General features: G+C 42.2%; 1 long non-coding RNA gene across 1 annotated transcript; it reads right to left on the bottom strand.

Annotated features, from left to right (window-relative positions):
- Positions 1–11,317: 11,317 nt before the first annotated feature.
- Positions 11,318–21,577, bottom strand: LOC148658681 (uncharacterized). The gene is made up of 3 exons (XR_015940570.1): positions 21,180–21,577; positions 14,892–14,960; positions 11,318–12,114 (listed from the first exon to the last, which is right to left on the bottom strand). It is a non-coding gene; the product is annotated as an uncharacterized LOC148658681 (long non-coding RNA).
- Between the last annotated feature and the right edge of the window lie 147 nt (positions 21,578–21,724).

Raw genomic sequence — 21,724 nt, 5'->3', positions numbered from 1 at the left:
AACAGGACTGGCGAGATCAAGACACAAGGGAATATTCTTTGAGCTGGATCTGACACAGGAAGAGCAGGCATAGCTGGTTCTCAAGCTTTCAGTAATCCTTGGCGTGAGCAAGCGACATGAGTCAAGTCTGCTTGAATAACACAGCAGGAAGGCAGTGGTGAGGTTAAATACTGGGCAGATTGCTAATTAGTTGATGGTGGCTGAAAGAGCCTTCCATACCGGGTCTGGGTAGTGTCAAACTCCTCATGCGCATGCGGGCGGTCCTAAAGGTAGCCAAGAATCGTGAATTCTGAACTGTCGGGGCATAATATCATATGGGTTTAAACCAGACCTCATGGCAAATTCCACACAGATGGCACCCCGGTCCAAAAAAAAAAAAAGAAAACAAGCACTGTGAGACTGCAGTTCTTACCAGCATGCCACTATACCTCTCTAGCTAAAACACATTTCTCTTAGAAGAAATATCTTTTAAAACAAAGTCACGCTCGCTTGAACAAAACCAGAAGAGCAAGGAAAAACCTTCAGAGATTTCCAGAAAATGAAATATGTGTGACATTACCATCCGGAATTTTGGTTGTCAGTTTTAGTGTTTTCAAAAAGCTTACTGAAGCATGTGTTTGCTATCTATAACCCTGTTTTGCCACATATTCTGCACCTGCTCTGGTTTCTGTTTCTTTTTCCTGGCCTCAGAAGGGAGACAAAAGGAAAGGAGTGGAGGTCAATGGAGGTTATATTTACTCTTAGTCCACAGAAGGGTCATGACAATTTAGATATGGTTTCAGATTCTGTTGAATTCAGTTAAAATTCTGACAAAAACATCTGGGACTGCAGTTCCAAAGGAGGTTTCTTACAGAACTGTCAGATCTTGAATCCATCCAACAGTTTGGGTTATAGTACTGGAAACAAAACAGTGAACACAGGGGCAATCTATCATATATTTAGTCATAATGTTCACCCAAACAATTGAACTTCCAGTATCAAACCTTAAATGCAATTTTTCATTAGAAGGAGCAGCAGGCCGTCATGAAACATTCCTTGGCTTTAAAATCAAATAGTAAGAAATAACAGCGATAGATCTAATAAGAGCCTATGACTGTTATTGGTTTAAAAAAGGAGATCAAATCGTTAAAGGCCTTCACAACAGTGTCTAAGCAAAACAGAAGAAAAACAGGACTTCTCCTCACTTGGCCTCAATTATGTAATCAAGTTTCTTAGCATGTTTTAGCACAAGTTACTGACATTTTCTTTTATAATTAAAAGCTACTTTTAAAGCACGTATGCAGCATTAACATCCAGAACTGTAGTGTTGCAAATGTTGTAACAGAAGAAACAAGGTTCTTGATCCCGAGATGAAGTGAAACAGATGAGTTTATTGCATGCAAGGAACAATAAAGCCGAAGTCTTGTTTCCCGCAAGAAACAACAAAACCGAAGTATTGTTCAACGTACTGTTACAAACTTTTGGGTTATATAGTGTTTTCTTCTCCGTTTCTGACGTCACTCGGTCTGATGGTAAAGAGGGGGGTTCATGGTATTTGGCCAGTTTACGATGTTCTGGGCAAATGGTCAGTTTAACATTACACCCAGGGGGGTTCCTAGTTTAACATTACACCCAGGGGGGTTCCTAGCTTGCATCTGCAATCCTTATCAGTTAACCCCCTTTCCTGCCATAAACCCTAGCTTGTGACTTAGAAGTCTAAACCCCCTACAGAAAGGATTAAATTCAAACCCCCGTCTTCACATCTTTCTTCATTCCCCCCTTATAAAATATGGCATACGTCAGTGTAGCCTATTTTTATACATACAATGTCAGGGCAGATCTTTCCTTTCTTGGCGAACAGGTATGTATTGCCATGTCATTGTACGTTCCACGGTTATAGCAAGATGTGATACATGTTTTTGTGAATGTGATGATTACAATTATACATATAAACAATACTACTCCTACAGATAAACACTATAAAAAGGTTCCACCCCAGGCCCCAAACACAGACTTTACCCAAGGCCCAATTCCCCAATTTTCAGTATAATAGTCCTGATATTTCTGTCCCTCATTGTAAATGTGTTGGGCCAGATCTGAGATGTGCTCAGAATTATCAGGAATATATGTGCAGCATTCAGTGCCAATTACTGCACAAGTTCCTCCTTGGGCCGCCAGTACATAATCTAAAGCTAGTCGGGCCTGCATGGCCACTGTTCTGAGGGCTACCATCTCATCATTAACAGCCTTCAGACTAGATGAGGTAGACTTTGCTAATTCTTCTAAAGTCGAGGCCATTTGAATTAACTCTCGACTCAGAAAGTTCATGCCGGCTTGTGGAAATATTATACCTAAATAATATTCCCAATCAGCCAATTTTCTTTGTGGTCTGTGGTTAGGTCCGAAGGGGCTGTGGATTTGAACACGGATATGAGGAACCACATATCCTAAATAACATGAGCCAGACCACTGGGCTGGCAACCATGGGTAGGCTCGTTTTCCACAAATGAAAGATGTTCCGTTTGGCGCTCCCCATGCCTCTGAAAATAAGAAGCTTATACCGAATTGTGGGGTGTGCCGATCCCATCCTGGAATTTGGAAGGTAGAGGTGGATATATTTGCAGCGATGGTAAGGTTGCACCAATTAGTGTGCTGAAAACATACGTTTCCCCTCACGTTCCTTATTGAGAGTCAGGTATGGTGGTGTATGGCTTCTGTTATATTTAGGAGCATAAGAGCCTGTGAAACTCGTGGGCTCTAAGCCTCGCTCCTGTAGATATTGTAATGTTTTGCAGGTTAAAGTCGTGTTATGGCAACCCCCATAGTTTGTCATATTAAAATCTCCTAAATTATCCCTCCAAATGATCATGCCTATGACTTCCTCGCGACGCCAAGTAATGGCTCCCATAGGAAGTCCTCCCTGTACATATTTGGGTAATGCGGCACACACCCAGCAGGCACTTTGGTTGGTTTTCTTAGCTGTCAGATAGGAGAGGCCTAAAAAGGAATTAATTCCATGTTCTCCTTTGTGGGAGAGATGATCATTAATTCCTGCGGAACATAGTCCTACAGCAACAATTATTGTTATAAACAGAAATTATTTCATTCTGAGTCTGTAAATGGGGATGAGGCTCGTCGGCAGTGTGGCGCGTGGATCCAGCGATCTTTTCCTTCCACTCGAACCGCAGACTCGGTTGTCAACAGGATCTGGTGGGGTCCGTCCCACCTGGGCTGGAGAACCTGTGAAGGAAATTTCCTGATCCACACCCACTCTCCTGGGATGAGGTTGTGCCCTCCTTCAGGTGGTGGTCCCCACGCCTCCAGGACCTGCTCGCGGGCTCCTTGGGTGGCCTCTGTCAGCTACTTGCAATAATACAAAGGAATGGTTGATCCATCTGAGGAAACCCCAGTCTCAGCACCTGTAAGAGAACTTGTTTCAAATTATTACAGGTGGCTTTTGCTGCGGGAACCAAGGCAATCTTGTCCTTGTACTGCACTCCCCCCTTAAGCAGATCTGTTAAGAGTTGTGCTCACCCTGTAAAAAACATTGCACCCAGGCCCTGTTAAAATTTCACAATGCTAGACACAAAAGGGCCTTATCATAACTGCTTCTATTAGACACTCTAAAGCTGAAGCAACTCAGACTTGTGGGTTTCCTTGTCAGGGGAAGCACTCAGAATACCATCAACATACTGAGTGATCACAGCCAGTTGAAGCCACGTGATACCCTGTTCTGCATAGTCATTCTTTGTAATGCATAATATTCCAACCCAATAGATCTGGAATAAAACCACCCATTAAAATCTGGTACTCGGCAAGTAAAACTTGCTGTCCCAATACTCCTGTGGCCTCCTGCCATCTTCCCCTATACATTGCTCTATAGTACACTGTTGAACAGAGGAGTGAAACAAGCATGACAGTAGTGCTCCAGTATCCCCTAACAGAGAAACCATCACTCCATTAACAGTACATTTTTAACCACTGGACTGGGACAGACTTAGGGAGGCTACAAGGGATTTACAGGATCTAATCGTTAGGTAAACAGATTTTCTCACAAGACGTTATTCTCCCCAGTCTCGATTCTAAACCTACAGCGTTTCAGCATGTCTGGTTTCGAGACATTCGAATAAAACCAAATTGTTTCCATTATTGCAACTAATTGTATAAAAATACAAAAACTGTTTAACTACTTTTACGTCCACCTGTACTGTACTTATACGTTTCAGACGCTCTTATATTTTCCAATCTCCTTAAGTTGATTTTCGTCAAGTCTCTTTAGTTACGTCTCTAGCCAGTCCCGCTGGCTAAACACACTCACACCGTCATTTAGTATACCAAAACTCACAGTTACACACATACATGCCGGCACACAAATTCATAAAACACACATACACATCGAGAATATATTTTTCTCTTCGTAATACAATGTGCTGTATTCTTGTTTTACTTCTACATGAATCCTTTTAATTCCTGAAGCGCACTCCAGGTTCGCTGCATTTCTAATTTCGGGTGCGGTACTTTAGCCCACCGGTCAATATCTTACGGTTTTGGATTTGATCGTATGGGGGAAATCAGGGAAGGTAGGTGCGATTGCAGACCCCCTCGACGGGGTGCGAGACAGTGTTAGAGTGGCGCTGTCATCAACGGCGCCAGCCCCTGCTACATCAAGTCCTTTCCCACTTCGAGTGAGAGTACAGATCTGCGGGCACCCTCCCTCTAACAGGGGAGACCCTGATCAGTCTTTATCACACTCATACCAAGTGTTATCCCAATCAGACCCCCCTTCTCCATATGGCCACTGAGGGAATTGATCCCAATTATTTTCGTTTCCTGCCTGTTTGTTCCCCTGTGGGAGAGCAGGATATAACTTAGTCGCTGGCTGCAGCACATTAACCAGTGCAGCGTGACCAGGAGTTAATTCCTAATTCGTTTCTCATTCTCCTGTACTGCCTCTTTTAGCTTTTTTTTTCCTATACTCTTTCGTAGCGAGTAAAGTATATCTTCTTCCGGGTTTTATTTTCCCCGTAAACACACTTTTAAGTCACATCCCAATTTCTTTTTTTTTCGTCATGTATCTGTCACTACTGGTGCCGGCCGTGCACCAGGGTGGGAGCTACATGCTTGTGCTTTTGCCAATCAATACTCATATATGCTTTCTTTACAGGCGTCTTCGCCCCAAATTCCCTCTGACAAACTCAGCTTTTTCCATATTTTTCTCCTTCTTTTCCGTCAACTTACACTTTTCCGATATTTAAACGGACCCTTCCACCACTTTCTCAAACCATCAGTTAGCGCACATGTTCGGTCTCTTTAAGATTTACTTTTGTCGTGGGTGAGGTAACAGCTCATTCAGTAGGGGGATGCTTTCCCTTGAAAAACCTGTGCATTCCTGCACTCATTCAGCCAAGGGCGTCTGTTACCTCAGGATCTAAATGCCTCTCCGAGACTTTAGAGAGGACTTACACCGCACTGTTCACAGGTAAGAAACGAGACCTCGAAAACCCCCTTTCTTGATCAGTAATTCACCATCCCCAGAACGCCAGCATCGCTGCTTTTGCCCCGGGGTGGATTTACGCACTGAGCTCAATCAGGGCGATTCTCGGGTCCCCCAAATCCTGCCACTTAATGCCCCGCTCCCCACTATGAGGTGCGCCCATGCCAGTGTCGCGCGTATGTATATGTATTTCACAAACAAGGAAAACACCAAAAACATACATACATATATCTCCTCCACTCCTGCTTCCTTTAAAACAAAAAAAAACCACGCCACGCCAATCTGTGCACGATCAAGGCGTAGCTAATCTCAGGACCCCGGGCGTAATTAAAGCCCACACCAATCCTGGATTATACGTGCATTTAATGCACCACTCAGCTCCAGAACCCCGGGCGCAATTAAGGCCCACACCGATCCCGAGCCACAGAACTCCGGGTGCAATTAAGACCCACACCAGTTCTGACCTTCAGAACTCCGGGTGCAACTAAGACCCACACCAGTCCTGAACTACGTGCATTTAATGCACCACTTGCTCTAGAACCCCGGGCGCAATTAAGGCCCACACCGATTCAGAGCCTCAGAACTCCGGGTGCAATTAAGACCCAAACCAGTTCTGAGCTTCAGAACTCCGGGTGCAATTAAGACCCACACCAGTCCTGACTTCACGGTAAGGGTCCAAAACCCGTTCAAAACTCCACGCGCAATTAAGGCATACACCAGCTTCGAACGCCTGTACACAATACCGCGGAACCCCTGCCAGACCAAATTCTGGGCTTACAGCAAACAACCCATTACATACACCGGTGCCTTCCCCGGGCCAGAGGAATTCAGAAACTCACGTTTACTCCGTCATCTCGGGCGATTCTCGCAGGGAGCAGAGATTTCCCAATCGGTCAGAGAGAGTCGGGACTTTTAAATAAAAGAGGAGTCCTTACCTCTTAGTTATGTGCGCGCTGACCGTCTCTCCTGCCGATGGGAAGTTCTGCGCCTTCTGGAGCATCCTGCCGACTACGCCAAATTTGTTGTAACAGAAGAAACAAGGTTCTTGATCCCGAGATGAAGTGAAACAGATGAGTTTATTGCATGCAAGGAACAATAAAGCCGAAGTCTTGTTTCCCGCAAGAAACAACAAAACCGAAGTATTGTTCAACGTACTGTTACAAACTTTTGGGTTATATAGTGTTTTCTTCTCCGTTTCTGACGTCACTCGGTCTGATGGTAAAGAGGGGGGTTCATGGTATTTGGCCAGTTTACGATGTTCTGGGCAAATGGTCAGTTTAACATTACACCCAGGGGGGTTCCTAGTTTAACATTACACCCAGGGGGGTTCCTAGCTTGCATCTGCAATCCTTATCAGTTAACCCCCTTTCCTGCCATAAACCCTAGCTTGTGACTTAGAAGTCTAAACCCCCTACAGAAAGGATTAAATTCAAACCCCCGTCTTCACATCTTTCTTCACAAATCTACAACATAAACATTTTGAAAAGCACAACCCAGTCTTCCTCAATAATCTTAAACATAATCAATAAACTTGCGATCTTTGCAATTGCAGTGTAGACACAGAGTCAGCACAAATAGCACTATAATAAGCACTTTTACATCCCCCCCTTAATCAATAAGCAGTCCATCAGTCAGCCAGACGCAGCCTGGCTCTGTCATTCACAGCCTTATCATAGTACCAAAACCCACATACACACCCCCGTCACGCACAAATGACTGAAAAGATGTATTTTTTTTCAGTGATACATTACCAGTTCATTAATGCTAGTTAAAAACCTAATTAACCCCATAGCTCCCTGTTCAGACAGGTGAGTTAGCACATTTCTCCATAGGATGATATGATTTGATGATAAGAAATGCAGGCCCTGTTAAAGTTTTGTGCAACACCCAGGTTCCAATGTAGACAGTCGGGGGGAGAAGTTCAATATGTAACTCAAATGTGGACAGAAATACTGCCAAGAAATTTTGCACAAAAAAACCCTGTGAAGACTGTTTTCTGGGGGGTGGGGGTTTATGTACAGCGTAAGATTGCCAGTAACAGATCAGCAGCTTTTGACCCTCAGGAGCTGTGTCACACGTGAGCTTTCCATTGGCGCGTGCCTGCAGAAGATGCGCGATTTCTGCACAGAGATGCAATGTGTAGCTGGCACGGGGCCTCGGTGCCCAGCAGCGAGACGTGATCTGATCGTGTGTGACTTTGTTTACTGTCCCCTCGGCTAGCCTTGGTCCTACGGGTCAATCAGCAAGCAAACCACACCAAATCATTCACACCTTGTCTTAAAGCAGAGGTGCTGCAGAGAGTTTGAAGGGAAACACAGGTAGTGACTAGATGGGGCTCCAAGCAGGATCTACACACAGAGGAGGAAGTGCTATATTGAGAGAAAACTCTGTATTTAATTTTCCTTCTTTCTTCCGCCCTTAAAAACAGGATATAATGTTAATGTTGTGCCCTTGGGGACTTCATGTCAAATATTACCCAGGCAGCACAGTCTCTTGCACACCAACGTCAAAACAATATGCTAATAGCATGCAGTAGTATTTTATTAGCCTGCGGCTGAATCCCATATTGACAGCTACGTGTGGTGAAGAGCCCAGGGCTGATCTGATAAGTGGGGAAAGGAAATGCTTTGTCAAGAGTGATCCTGTTCTGTGGTACCAGCAGACAGCTCCTAAGACACATCTTACGTGCAGAAACACGGCTACTACACGCACAATGAAACTGATGGCCTTGCTGTTGATAACAACATGATTTGGTGCAGAAAGGGCATGTCTCGACCGGCGGGATCTAGAGTAAGCATATCCAGGGTGTCCCCTGGTTTCTGTTGTAATCACTTTAAACTGCCCCCATTTCCCCGATTAAGTATTGTAGTTTTCAACAGCACTTGGACTTTGGTTGCAGAAATATTTCACGGAAGCTGAAGAAAGTTAGCCAAAACAATCTGTGCATTTTCTTCTCAACTTATTTATGAAGTCGTGGCTCTCCTACTGCTGTCTATACATCTCTTAAAAGTCTCAATTAATGATAAGCAGACAGGGGAAGGTGAATTTATATCAGATGTCTGCATAACATAAAATCTTGTGAAAGAGCAGGCAAAGATACATTCCATGCCGAAAGGTAAAGAAAAGAAACATTTTTGCTGTGGTGCTTTATTCAGGTATGAGGGAATAAGTGACTTTTCCTCTCTCCCTTGCTCCTGGAGAAGGCTTCACAGCCACAATGTAGTGTTTCTTTCCATTAGCTTTCAACAAGAATGAACCTTTCTCTTTTGCAACCCATGCACGCTGATGAAGATTCCTACTCGAACACCTTATATAAAGTCTAGGTTATGCTATGGCTGAGGAGTTCCAAACTCCATTTATAAATTCTTTCAACAAATGATTAATTGCACAATTATCAACAAATTCAGACTGTTTCCCTATATATATCCTTCTTTAATGATTAATGATACAAAACATGCTAAAGGAGTACTTCACATAGGCTTTTACAGTATAGAATGCCAACAATATACCCCATGTGAGGTTCTTCTCATTTAGAACTGAGCGTGATTGTCATTTAACCTGTAGCACGTTATTCATTTGTGAACACCTGTTTACAGTAATCATTGAAAAGTTCTTCTCATCTTCTAAGAAAGACACAGTTTACATTCAAGACACTTTACTGCTATTTTGCTTTGTAATATTTTCTAAAGCCCTCGGCATTCGATTTAGTTCCCACGGCTGTATTTCTTTCTGTCCCTGTCTTGTTTCTTTTGATAGCTTTCAGCCCAGCGTCCTCTCTGCGCTTTACTTCATCTTGATCGGTCACTTCTGTACCCTTCTGTGAACTTTTACAGAAGGGTACAACAAGGGTTGTTCCCTTGTTGTGTTCAGAACACCACAAATTCAGCACAAGTCAGTAAAATAAACAAAACGTTGGTCAGAAAAACAGGGTTCAAAGAGAAACCTTAACAGTGGGAAGCAAAATGCACCTGTGGTTTTTAACAGTTTGAAGATGCTCCAAATGCAAGACTGCCAGCATTCTCGTTTTGCACAGTAGAGCAGGTCTGTGGTGAGCTGTCTGTGCCACTAGTTCAGAGATTCTTGCAGAAATGAATCAGCCTGGCTAACGAACACGTTACAGAGGCACAACATGAAAGCAGACCCTTCATGCACTTTTTATCAGCACATTAATTAATTACACAGTGTGCATTATTAACAAGTGTACACTGTTAAACTGCTGTCTATAAGGTGAACAGAGCCTAACTAAAGGTGTTGCCATCCCTATCTACAGTGAAACTCTGTGGTTTGGGTGTATGCACTGCAAAGCTGCAATAAGTTATAGCATCCTTTCAAATTCTTGGCATTGTATTACATTTTTCATTCAGTACACTCAGCCATCTGAGCCCAGCAGAATGCTGCTGACCCATTCAATCAAATTATTCAGACAGATAACCATAAGACCCCTGGAAGTGGAATGACAAGGAAGCGCACTCCAGTATATACTTTACAACACTCCAGCTAAGCCTTTGCTAACATGAAATGCCTTAAGTGAGGAATATCTGACTTCTTAAATTGGATTCTTTTAGCTAGAGAAATGCCATCAGTGTGTTCAGCTGCTTTGCTCAATGCCCTTGAACCCAAGGAACCCTGAAGCAAAAAGAGATGGTCTTTAGCACATGTGTTCCCTGGGTTGAACTTTTGAATTTAGTTCTGTGTAAAACAGTATGAACAGCCCTAACCCCAGAAACAACTGGACAGTGCCAAATGACAGCACCCCCACCCAGCACACACAAACACCTCAGTATGTGGGAACTTGCCCCTGTGCTTGGTGTGGAGTCTGACACAGATGATTCTGAAGAAGGACTAATGACTCTAACAAAGGTGTGGAAGTGCTGCTGGACAACTGGACAGTTTAGCAGCTGTTCCGGTAGGTACTTTGAAATCCAGGGTTCTGTAATACAGAGAACTGTCAGCTAAGTAAAAGTACTAACCCGGCATGTTGTGACACAACCTACTGTACCTTTCCTTGTGCAAGCCCAAATATGGTCAGTCTTGCAAGGTGCAGAGGTGCACTTCATTTAGCTGGCTTCCACTGTGTAATACGGTTAATTCCACAGGTTTATGCTAATAGCCCAACCCCACCTCCCTCTAAGCCTACACTAATGGCCTTTAATTTGAATAATTGTGGAATATTCTCATGACACAATGAATACAATTATCAAGTGATTTGAATTATCTGAGTACATTACTGGGTTCCAAGGAGAAAAAAAAACAGGGACTAATTAGCACAGTCTTTTGAAAATATAAAGGAGTATGCTCTTGTATTAATAAGAGGATGAAATGATTCTGTATTTAAAGTGAATAAATCTTAATTTGGATGATTGCTGTCATCTGAGTTTTTGTATACATTATTAAAAGGAATCTGATCAGCAGTTTGCTTTGTCTAGGTAAGCCCTGAACAATCCAGTGAATTTACGATTCGAATGCAGCACAGGGTCATGATTTTCTAATCAGATCTGTTATTTGAATTGCACGCATGCATGATGAACGTCCTGCTTTAGAATGAATTAATCTTAATCGGCGATGCAAACGAGGCCTCAGAGACATCTTATTCCTCATGTTTCTTCCAATCTCTCACATTGTATCACCAGTTCTTTCCATTTTGTTTCTCCTTAAATCAGACGCAGTTTTGTCTCCTTTAGCACAAGTTCCATACTTGTATACAGTAGATATGTGGCTTAAGTGAAAGCAAGAGTCAACTCTTAAATTCAGAACAATAAATTAATTAAACAGATCCCTGTAGATGTAGCACAGAGAAGCACAGGGAATATTTCTTTCATCAAACTTGAAATCTATTAAAGCCATTTTAACAGTCTCTCCCCTGTAACAGGGCAAGGCCCTGATGATAGACAAGCTCCTGACCTGGTTAGGGTAACTATGACCAAGTGCTGTCTTTCAGGTCAAAACATGGAACCAGACAGAAATAGGTAGAACAATAGGGTTGAACAGTTGTTGTTAATGATAAAAAATCAGATTACACTGCAAACACTTTTATTTTTGTCATTTTTAAACTAATTTGATTCTCAGTAATCCTTACACAAAGGCGAATCTAGTGGCTTTTTTGTTTAGGAAAGACCTTGTGCATCAAAGTCTGTATGAAATGCAAAACGGCAAACAAACATTATTTCAGACCTGCTGCTATGACCTGCTAGTCATCTTTACTGCAAGCTCTATGTGATCCTACAGGAAAGTTAGATTTGATTGGTCACATCTCTCATTGACATCACTTCCAGCCCAGGGGCACATGGGTAATTTCAAGAGTCACTGCTTTCCCAGGTGCTGATAAAACCCTAGGTTGATTAATCCCAGCTCTATTACGAGTTTGAAAAATTCCAGTCACAGTCAGCTATGTGACTATGACTGGTACTCAAAATCATAATGTCTAGGCCACAGTGCTCAGCCTGCTCTCTGAGCACACACCTGTACTGGTAGGGCAACCCAGGTTCCCTAAGGCAGCTGCATTTTAGAAGAAAACAAGAACGGTAGTCCTGTTACGTAGATGGCAGCCTGAAGCATCGCACAGAGGGGCTGCGTGAAGCTCAGCCCACTAGTCCAGCAGCAGCTTTTGCTTCAAGACCTCCAACCTGAGGGGCCCCCACTGCCTTCAGAAATAAAAAGAAAAACATTTTTTCTTAATGAAAAGAGAAATAATTAACAACTCCAACAACATGGTTGTATTTGCTCATGTAGTTCAAGATATTTAGAAGATATTTCTTGATTCGTAGATATTTCTAGGTATTTTAGCCTTGGTCATCAAAAATCGTTCATTCCTAATAAGGATTGTAGCAACAAGGAGACTAACCCTGATGCACAAAGGATAAGGAGGAATTACACCTCGGACAGAACCAAGGATCAGTCACTTGCAGGGCACACGGACACACAGGGACAATTCAGAGACATACATTGACCTTGCTAACAACGCTCTGAGGTTGGGAGGAAGCAAGAGCACCCGGACAAAACCCACATGATCAAAGGAAAACATGCAAACTCCACACAGAATGCATTGCAGTTCAATCCCATTGTCTGACAGTTGTGAGACACTATTGCTAACCTTGCTGTTCCCATACTGTTCAATGCATGATCTAAAACACGCAGCTAAATTCAGTTTTTGGTAAGGGACTTTGCAAATACACCCCTTACACTCTGAGGTCAGAAGCCTATAAACAAGCCGGAAAACATCAAAGCAATATTTTATTATTTCTGAACTATTATTCGGTTGTTTTGCCAATTCTGTGATTAGAGATCTAAATGCAAGCAGGGATAGTTTTAGATTTTTACACACAGCCTTTTGTTATGTTTCCACATTCAAATCATCCATTCATGGAAGGAAAGTCAGTGACCAACCATGCAAAACTGCCAACCTAATTTGACTCTTATTTAAAACTGAGTTTGCAAACTATTAGCTACAGGAATATGTGACTCATGAACCAAGGTGGATATTGCCTTTCTCAAACACACGAAAAGAGATAAGAGACCTAGTACTGGGAAACTCTGTTGATGAACTATGCCGTGGCTTGCGATATGAAGAGCTTCACAAACGGGTACACACAAAACTACGCCTTGCAATTTCCAAACTCCATGCGGTCTCAAAAGCTTCTATTATCATAAATCAGCCCAGCCCGCACAAGATGCTGTAGGCACACAGTTCAACACAAAGCACAAAAGGGATGAGACACAAAGATAGCAGTATATGGTTAGTTGGCATTGGCACACCCATGTACTAAAATTTATAGGATTTAGTAGGACATATACTTAAAAGTTAAATTGAGTGGATGTTAATAAGGGAATAATATGCTCAATTGTGATCAGGAGAAGAAAAGATATCTCAGGAATCAGTTTAGAGAAGCAGCTTTAGAAAACAGATACACTCCCTAGCTGAATGACATGTCCTGCACTAAGTTCTGAAGACAGGAGAACTCAATAATCATCTTTAGAATCAACAGTCACATAGGGAAGCGCATTTAAAACTGAAAACAGGAGGCTCATTATGCACAGTGTTGTGGGGGTCTGGAGCATGCTACCCACACGTGTTGCCAAAGCTGATGTCTTGGCTTTTTTAACTAACTACTGGCAATCAAGCTAGTGAGGCTGAATGGCCCCCTTTCATATGCAACCTTTATTGTGTGATTTCTATCCCTGTATTTTACAATGTCAATTAAGAATAAGTTCTCATTCACACGATTGCCGGTTTTACACAACGGCGTATTTACTGCAGCAATGCAACTGAAGTACATCGCTCAGGAGCAGAACAGTAGCGTGTCACAGAGCATTTGAACCAACGACCCCCTGGTGCAGAGTCTGGAGATCACAGCGCTAACATGGTTTTCACGTTCTATATTTATACCACTGGCACAGAGTGTTTAGGGAATGCTGAACAACTACAGTTTTTTTATTCATACTGCTTGACGTTGTCAACATTTAGTTGTAATTATGTGACACCCCTTTAAAGAGATTTTGAGCGAATTCCATCCTGACAAAGTTGAAACGACAATAACTCATTTCTTGCAAAACAAGGCATCTCTTTTCTCCAAAAGCCTAATTTACCTTCCTGCATCTTTGATTTTTTTTTTTTTATCACCATCATATTGTAAAAGTAATCAGCTTATATTAGTAGTTTATCCATCTGAAACTGCTGCCTTTAAGCTTGCAGCGTTTTAAGATTGTAATGATTTGTATGACTAGAACACATGCAGTGTTGAACACACTTCTCTTAAATTAATTACAATGCAGTTATTCTGGTTTAAAGGTAGTTGTGTGAAAGCAAGCTGTAGAAACTACAAGCCCTATGCCTAATAAGGTTCTGTTTATTTGTACTGTGAGAGGCTTAGACAAGAAAAAGTCTCTTCAATGCTGTATCTGCAACTCTCTCAGGAACTAGTCCTGTTTTATTGGGTTGGGTGCACCCAGTCACACTCACTTTAAAATGTGGAAAGTTTCATATTTTCTGTAACACAAAGAACGAGACAATGGACTTCGAGAAACAAGAATTAAAAACCTCCTTTTCTTTCCACCATGTCTGTACATCAGGACAACCAGCACATCCTTGTTTGAATCCCAGGTTAATCACACACATACACACAGCACACTCTGTGTAGGACAGCATAGCAAACATTTACAAAGTGGGATCCAACCTGAAAGACACCACAGTCTATGTCCATAAAGAGCTTAATGCAAATTTGATGTTCTCAACACTTCTTCAATGTGACAATTCCATTAATCAAAGTAGATGTATAATGTTATTCCCACTTTGCACGGAAAATCTATTCTTCTTTAATTTAATGTTATATGTGAACATGGTGAAAAAATTCTGTTAAGATTGAATTTATGACAAACCCTTTTTTGATTGTAGGCCAATGGATATAAAACACAGATTTCCTACCTGGTCAGGCATGCTGTCTTGGAGTGGGGGGTAGAAACAGCTGACAACTCAGGTGAACTGGATCCAGGCCTGATTGGGAGAAAAGGATGGAAGACTTCTTAAAGAGACAGATCTTCCAACACAATACAGTAGCCCTAGAATGATACAGCTACTGCTACCAGCATTAAGGAGATAAGTGTTCATTGGACCAGACAGAAAAATGTTCTGTCATTCCAGTTCAGAAAAAAACAACTGAAGGAATTGAGCAATACCTACATTATTTGCAATATTAAAAAAAGAAATACATGATGAAAAATCTAAAGTAAAATGAAATGATGCCAACACAGAATTTATAACCCTCCCCTTGCATAGAAGTGTTTTGTTACTGTTTTATTAATATCACCGCATAGCTCTTCTAAGAAACAGGAAAAGTGCAAGAGGCAAATGATTCCAAATAAAAAACTTGACTCATCCCAGAGCCACGCTGCAAAAAAAAACAATCATTTAGTTATAGAATGGTGAAGATGAGATAAAGATGAATAAAATAAAGAAAGCTCTCAAGACTCCAAAAGTTAAACAACCCATTCAAATGCCAAAAGCCACAGTATTCAAATAATATTCTAAGTCTTTTCTCCAATTCCACGAATTCAGACACCTCCTATAAAGATTATCTTACCCTCTGCGTGACACCTATTACTAGAAACTAAAATTTGCATCTCTTTTTGGTCAACTGAGTCCTGTCTCATAAACTGCACCAGTCAGGGAGTGGTGCTGTCAGCTTTATCAGGGGCTTTTAACCAAAGTCAATGAGGCAGAGAGTCTCAGTGTTCTGCATTAATAACTGGAGGGTTCTGGGTTCAAATCCCAGGTGAGACACTGCAGTTATACAGTTGAGCATGGTGCTTCACCTGAATTGCTACCCAGCTGTATAAATGGGTGCAAATATAAGCTACTTTGGGGAAAAGAGTCAGAAATAAGTTAGTAGTAGTAAATGGTCTTGAATGTTGAGATGAAGATCCAGTATAACTTGCTCTACAGGTTTAGGGGTGGAGAGGTGGCTCTGTGGCTAAGGATCTGCGCCTGTGACTGGAAGGTTGCCAGTTCAAATCCTGCGGCCGGCAGAGGAATCCTACTCCGTTGGGCCCCTGAGCAAGGCCCTTAACCCCAACTGCTCCAGGGGCGCCCTACAATGGCAGACCCTGCGCTCTGACCACAAGCTTCTCTCCCTGTCTGTGTCTCCATGGAGAAAAGCTGGGGTATGCGAAAAAGACAAATTCCTAATGCAAGAAATTGTATAGGGCTAATAAAGAAACATTATTATTATTATTAGAAAGGTGACCCTTTCCTACTGTTGAGTGAGAGATAACCCTCTCCCTTGTTTTGTTTCTCCTTCTACATTCTCCTCTGATTCTCGTAGTTGTACCAGAAAAGAAAACCTAAAAAACGATCACCAACTCCAGCTTCTTCTAATTTTTATTCTTCCTGAGCTCTCATAGTCAATCTACTTATTTAATTAACTGCCATGTGGTAATGTGTCTAACTAGTTTAACTGTTGTTTAATAGGCACCTCTACCTTAAGAAAAATCCTATACATGTCCAAAAAACACATAGGTTAAGTGTTTCATTGACTGCTCAGTTTGAAAAAAATAAAACATCTAGGAAATGGACTTGAGACTGCTGTTGAATAGTGTCAAACTGTGAAAAGATCTATACTGCCATGTGTCAACCTAACCTCATCTAAGGCACTCTTCTCAGTACTGAGCCCTTTCCCTGTGTTACAGCAGGTATTTATCATAACAGTCCTCAGCCACGTGTTTTACAAGAACCACACACCTTTACACAGTATACAAAACACTTAACATGTTCTCTCTCACCAGTATTTTTAGTGCATGTTTTATATACAGTGGAGTACACTTCCTAAAAATGTTCCTCACGAAACAAAGTATTTATTTTCTTTACATCTTTCCTAAGAATATTCTTAAATAAGGTTCTTCTTATTTCATTTCATTCTAAGAATTTCCCAGATTCCATCTTCAGAAGTGAAAAGGAATAGAGATGAAATGCTAGTTTAATACTGCAGTAAATGCAAAATTATGTTAGTAATCAGATTCTAATAGTTCATATGATGAGTATTATCATATGAAGTGTTTCCATATGGTGTCTGTCAGCCACTTGAGCATTTAATGAGTAGTAATGAGCATTTCATGTTGTTATTTTGGCATTGCAATTTGTGAAGCACAAATGCAATACACGGCAAACTTATTTGCTAGTTAGAAAACAGCCAACTCTGACTAGTAGCAGTTTTAAAATCCTATTATTTTCTCATAATTAAAAGCTTTCATAGAAAGCCTTTCAATCCAAGGCATCTTAAATAAATAAATGTAGATGGTACCTCACTGAGAGTAAATATAGTTTCACAACTGATAAAGGCCACTCTTAGTAAATTGGTGAATAACTTGATTTTAGATGCAAGGTGCCAATATATAAGTCTGCAATTGTAGTAAAGCATGATAAAGAACATACAGCAGTGCTTTTACACGATTGAAATGTGGTGTACTACACCTTTGTGGGTTAAAAGGTGGAGCAAGGGAGAGGGTGACAATGATGTTAGGCAAATACAACTTGTTCTGTTTTCATACAGGTGAGTCTTTGCTTAAATTCACGACCATGCTGCTGTTTTTCACCCACAGGAATACCACCACAGTTCAGAACAGGACCCAGAAGTTCTATTTCTCCTTTTGAAGAGCCAGGACTTGAGCTGGTAAGCCTAGCTCACTAATGGCAACCCCTTCAATTTCTCTCATTACACCTGTCCTCTGTCCCGAGACAGAATGCATCTGCCAAGCCGAACAAATTCCAGAGAAAACCACACAGAATGACTCTGACTATGGACTAGCTGAACATGGTCATACCCTCAGTGGTATCCTAACCCTGTTCCTGTGTTTAGCCATGGAGTAAAGCAATTGAAAAATGTCACTCTAGAGCAGGGGTTCCCAACCGGGGGTTTGTGACGGTACTGCAGGGGGTTCATGAGATTGTGATGGAAACGTCAATGTCAATTTAAATAGTAAATGTAATAATAAGAATAAGAAAAACAACAGTGGTAATATTAATATTTCACAAAGTGAAAAGAAGTATGTTAAGACGGTTGCTGTAGCATTTATCTACATTTATTGAAAGGTTTGATTTAGTTAAAATCTCAAGGGGGCACTTTGGCAAATAATTTAGGTTGAAGAGGTCCAGCTGACAAAAAAGGTTGCTCTAGAGTACAATGGAATTCCAGTTTAAACCCTCAAAGGTTACCCAACAGACATCCTTTCATGCAAGGTTGAGTTGAAAGTGACTCTAGAGGTGCAGCCATGGTTCTCTGTGGTGTTAGTGTAGAAAGCAAAAGCAGACAAGAAACAAGCGCCAGTTTGTTTGTTTTTTACCTGTCCGATGCAGGCGCTCCTGCCTGTAATAGTCTGAAGAAGAGGATTACAGAGACTTTAGTCCGGTCAGCCCCCCCGGCTGCTTTGTGTGTCCTGGACTGCAGGAGATTGCGGGAGGAGGATTGAACAGAAGCGAAACAGCCAGGAGGAGACAAGTCCACCGACACCCCAGACAAGCAAAGAGTTTTGGTGGCAGCAGTAAGAACCAGCATGTCCATAACCACTAGAAGCAAATGCTCCACATGGAAGGGAAAAAAAACTAAGGGTTTAGTTTGTGGTTCTATGGAAAGAGAAAATACAAGGAGCCTTGATGTCTAAACCTAATAGGATATTGTTTGCTTGAAGTGCTCACCAGAACAACTTAGGATCTGTTGGATGGAGAAGGACAGGACCTGAGCTCTGTCCTGCATTACTCTTCCTCTTTGCACTGGGGCAGGAGCCATGGCCAGGCTCTTGTAGCAGCACGAGGAGGGCTTTGCACCTGAGCATCTATATTGGTGTGATATACAGTAGATCCCCCACTTTAAGGATCAGTGGTATAGCACGTCCCTTTCCCAATTCACAGTAAAGCCTGTAAGTGGACGTAGTGGGAGTCGGAGGTTTTCATGGCACATCATGACAAATTCGTGAGCAGGGTGGATCCTGCACAGGCCTCAATCAGTCAATCACCTTCTGATCTTGAATAACAAAGCTCCTCTCGGTTTCATTTCCCCGCTCTGCCAACAAGCTGAATAGATGCGTCACAGATGGGAAATGGCAGAGCCACTTCTGCTTTATCTAAGACCCTCTACTCTGACCCCGCACGGAGCTGCCCGTATCCTCATCCAACCCCCTCCTTCAATCTCAGCGTCTCCTCTTGCATTCTCTTTGTGCACCGGTACCCAGATCAAGATGTCAGCTTGTGGATAGGTCTGAAATCGCACCTGCTCCAGCTCTACTCAGTAGCTGCTGAGTAGCAGGGCCACCCCCGATCTCTACTCTGTACACTGGAATACTTCCACACTCTTCTCTGACCTACGACACACACACCCATCTAGTCATTCATCTGACCTCCTGCAGGCTCCATAGAGGTACAGTGCCTTGCGAAAGTATTCGGCCCCCTTGAACTTTTCAACCTTTTGCCACATTTCAGGCTTCAAACATAAAGATATAAATTTTTTATTTTATGTGAAGAATCACCAACAAGTGGGACACAATTGTGAAGTGGAACGAAATCTATTGGATTTTTGAAACTTTTTTAACTAATAAAAAAATGAAAAGTGGGGCGTGCAAAATTATTCGGCCCTTGGGGTATGTCTCTATCAGTTTTGCACATCGAGAGACTGAAATTCTTGCCCATTCTTCCTTGCAAAACAGCTCGAGCTCAGTGAGGTTGGATGGAGAGCGTTTGTGAACAGCAGTTTTCAGCTCTTTCAACAGATTCTCGATTGGATTCAGGTCTGGACTTTGACTTGGCCATTCAAACACCTGGATACGTTTATTTGTGAACCATTCCTTTGTAGATTTTGCTGTATGTTTGGGATCATTGTCTTGTTGGAAGATAAATCTCCGTCCCAGTTTCAGGTCTTTTGCAGACTCCAACAGGTTTTCATCCAGAATGGTCCTGTATTTGGCTGCATCCATCTTCCCCTCAATTTTAACCATCTTCCCTGTCCCTGCTGAAGAAAAGCAGGCCCAAACCATGATGCTGCCACCACGTTTGACAGTGGGGATGGTGTGTTGAGGGTGATGAGCTGTGTTGCTTTTACGCCAAACATATCGTTTTGCATTGTGGCCAAAAAGTTCGATTTTGGTTTCATCTGACCAGAGCACCTTCTTCCACATGTTTGGGGTGTCTCCCAGGTGGCTTGTGGCAAACTTTAGACGAGACTTTTTATGGATATCTTTGAGAAATGGCTTTCTTCTTGCCACTCTTCCATAAAGGCCAGATTTGTGCAGTGTAAGACTGATTGTTGTCCTATGGACAGACTCTCCCACCACAGCTGTAGTTCTCTGCAGTTCATCCAGAGTGATCATGGGCCTCTTGGCTGCATCTCTGATCAGTCTTCTCCTTGTCTGAGCTGAAAGTTTAGAGGGACGGCCAGGTCTTGGTAGATTTGCAGTGGTCTGATACTCCTTCCATTTCAAGATGATCGCTTGCACAGTGCTCCTTGGGATGTTTGAAGCTTGGGAAATCTTTTTGTATCCAAATCCGGCTTTAAACTTCTCCACAACAGTATTACGGACCTGCCTGGTGTGTTCCTTGGTCTTCATGATGCTCTCTGCGCTTTCAACAGAACCTTGAGACTATCACAGAGCAGGTGCATTTATACAGAGACTTGATTACACACAGGTGGATTCTATTTATCACCATCAGTCATTTAGGACAACATTGGATCATTCAGAGATCCTCGCTGAACTTCTGGAGTGAGTTTGCTGCACTGAAAGTAAAGGGGCCGAATAATTTTGCACGCCCCACTTTTCATTTTTTTATTAGTTAAAAAGTTTCAAAAATCCAATAGATTTCGTTCCACTTCACAATTGTGTCCCACTTGTTGGTGATTCTTCACATAAAATAAAAAATTTATATCTTTATGTTTGAAGCCTGAAATGTGGCAAAAGGTTGAAAAGTTCAAGGGGGCCGAATACTTTCGCAAGGCACTGTATATAGGAAGTCCGATACTGATGAGAGATGTGTACCTTACTGACATCTCTGCAAATATAAAGGACCAAGGGTCACTGTTTTGCTCAGAGCAGAGTGCACCTTTTTTGACTCATACCATCTTTACCCCAGAGAAAGCTGAGCCAACTGTGGACCGCCGTTTGGGAAATTCTGGTCACGGGTAACTCATGGCGTGTCCCAAGCTTGAAATTGCGATGTTTTGGCATGAGCGCTTACCAGCTGAGCCACTGGGGAGGCCCCCGAAGCTCCCTTCCGAAATCCTCCAACCTGTCCTGAAGGGTTTGAGCAGAACGCATGCTGTGGACGAAATGGTGACATTGTTAAACGTGCTTAGCAAATACGGAGTCGAGAACACGGTTCACCGTGGGTGCCATTAACTGTGACCTCGATAGCTGTTACTTAAGAACCTGATCACGTTTTTAGGCCCTGGATATGACTGAATTCTGGCTGATGCTGGTGCAGGAATTCCTCCTGCTTTGAGCACACCAATGATTAACACACAAGAGACCCTTTGTGACAACTGCAGGTAAGAAGCAGTGCACCCAGTTGTTAGAGACATGAGGATTACGCCAACAAAGCCCGTGCCTCCAGTACTTTAATCTTCTTTGATTAAACTTGTACATGTTTATCCAGATAAGCAGATAAGAGCATAATCAAAGTTTTGATAACTGGATTTAAAGAGAGACATCAGCTCAGTCTGTAGCACTACAGACTACTTCTGCGCTTCAGCATATGGTAATTGTCTAGTTTTCTTTCCTCCC

Source organism: Lepisosteus platostomus, chromosome 7 (assembly GCF_059453375.1).
Source record: "Lepisosteus platostomus isolate fLepPlt1 chromosome 7, fLepPlt1.hap1, whole genome shotgun sequence".
Lineage (NCBI taxonomy): Eukaryota > Metazoa > Chordata > Actinopteri > Semionotiformes > Lepisosteidae > Lepisosteus > Lepisosteus platostomus.
Note: the sequence above shows the minus strand (reverse complement) of the source record. Positions and strands in the feature narration are given on the sequence as shown.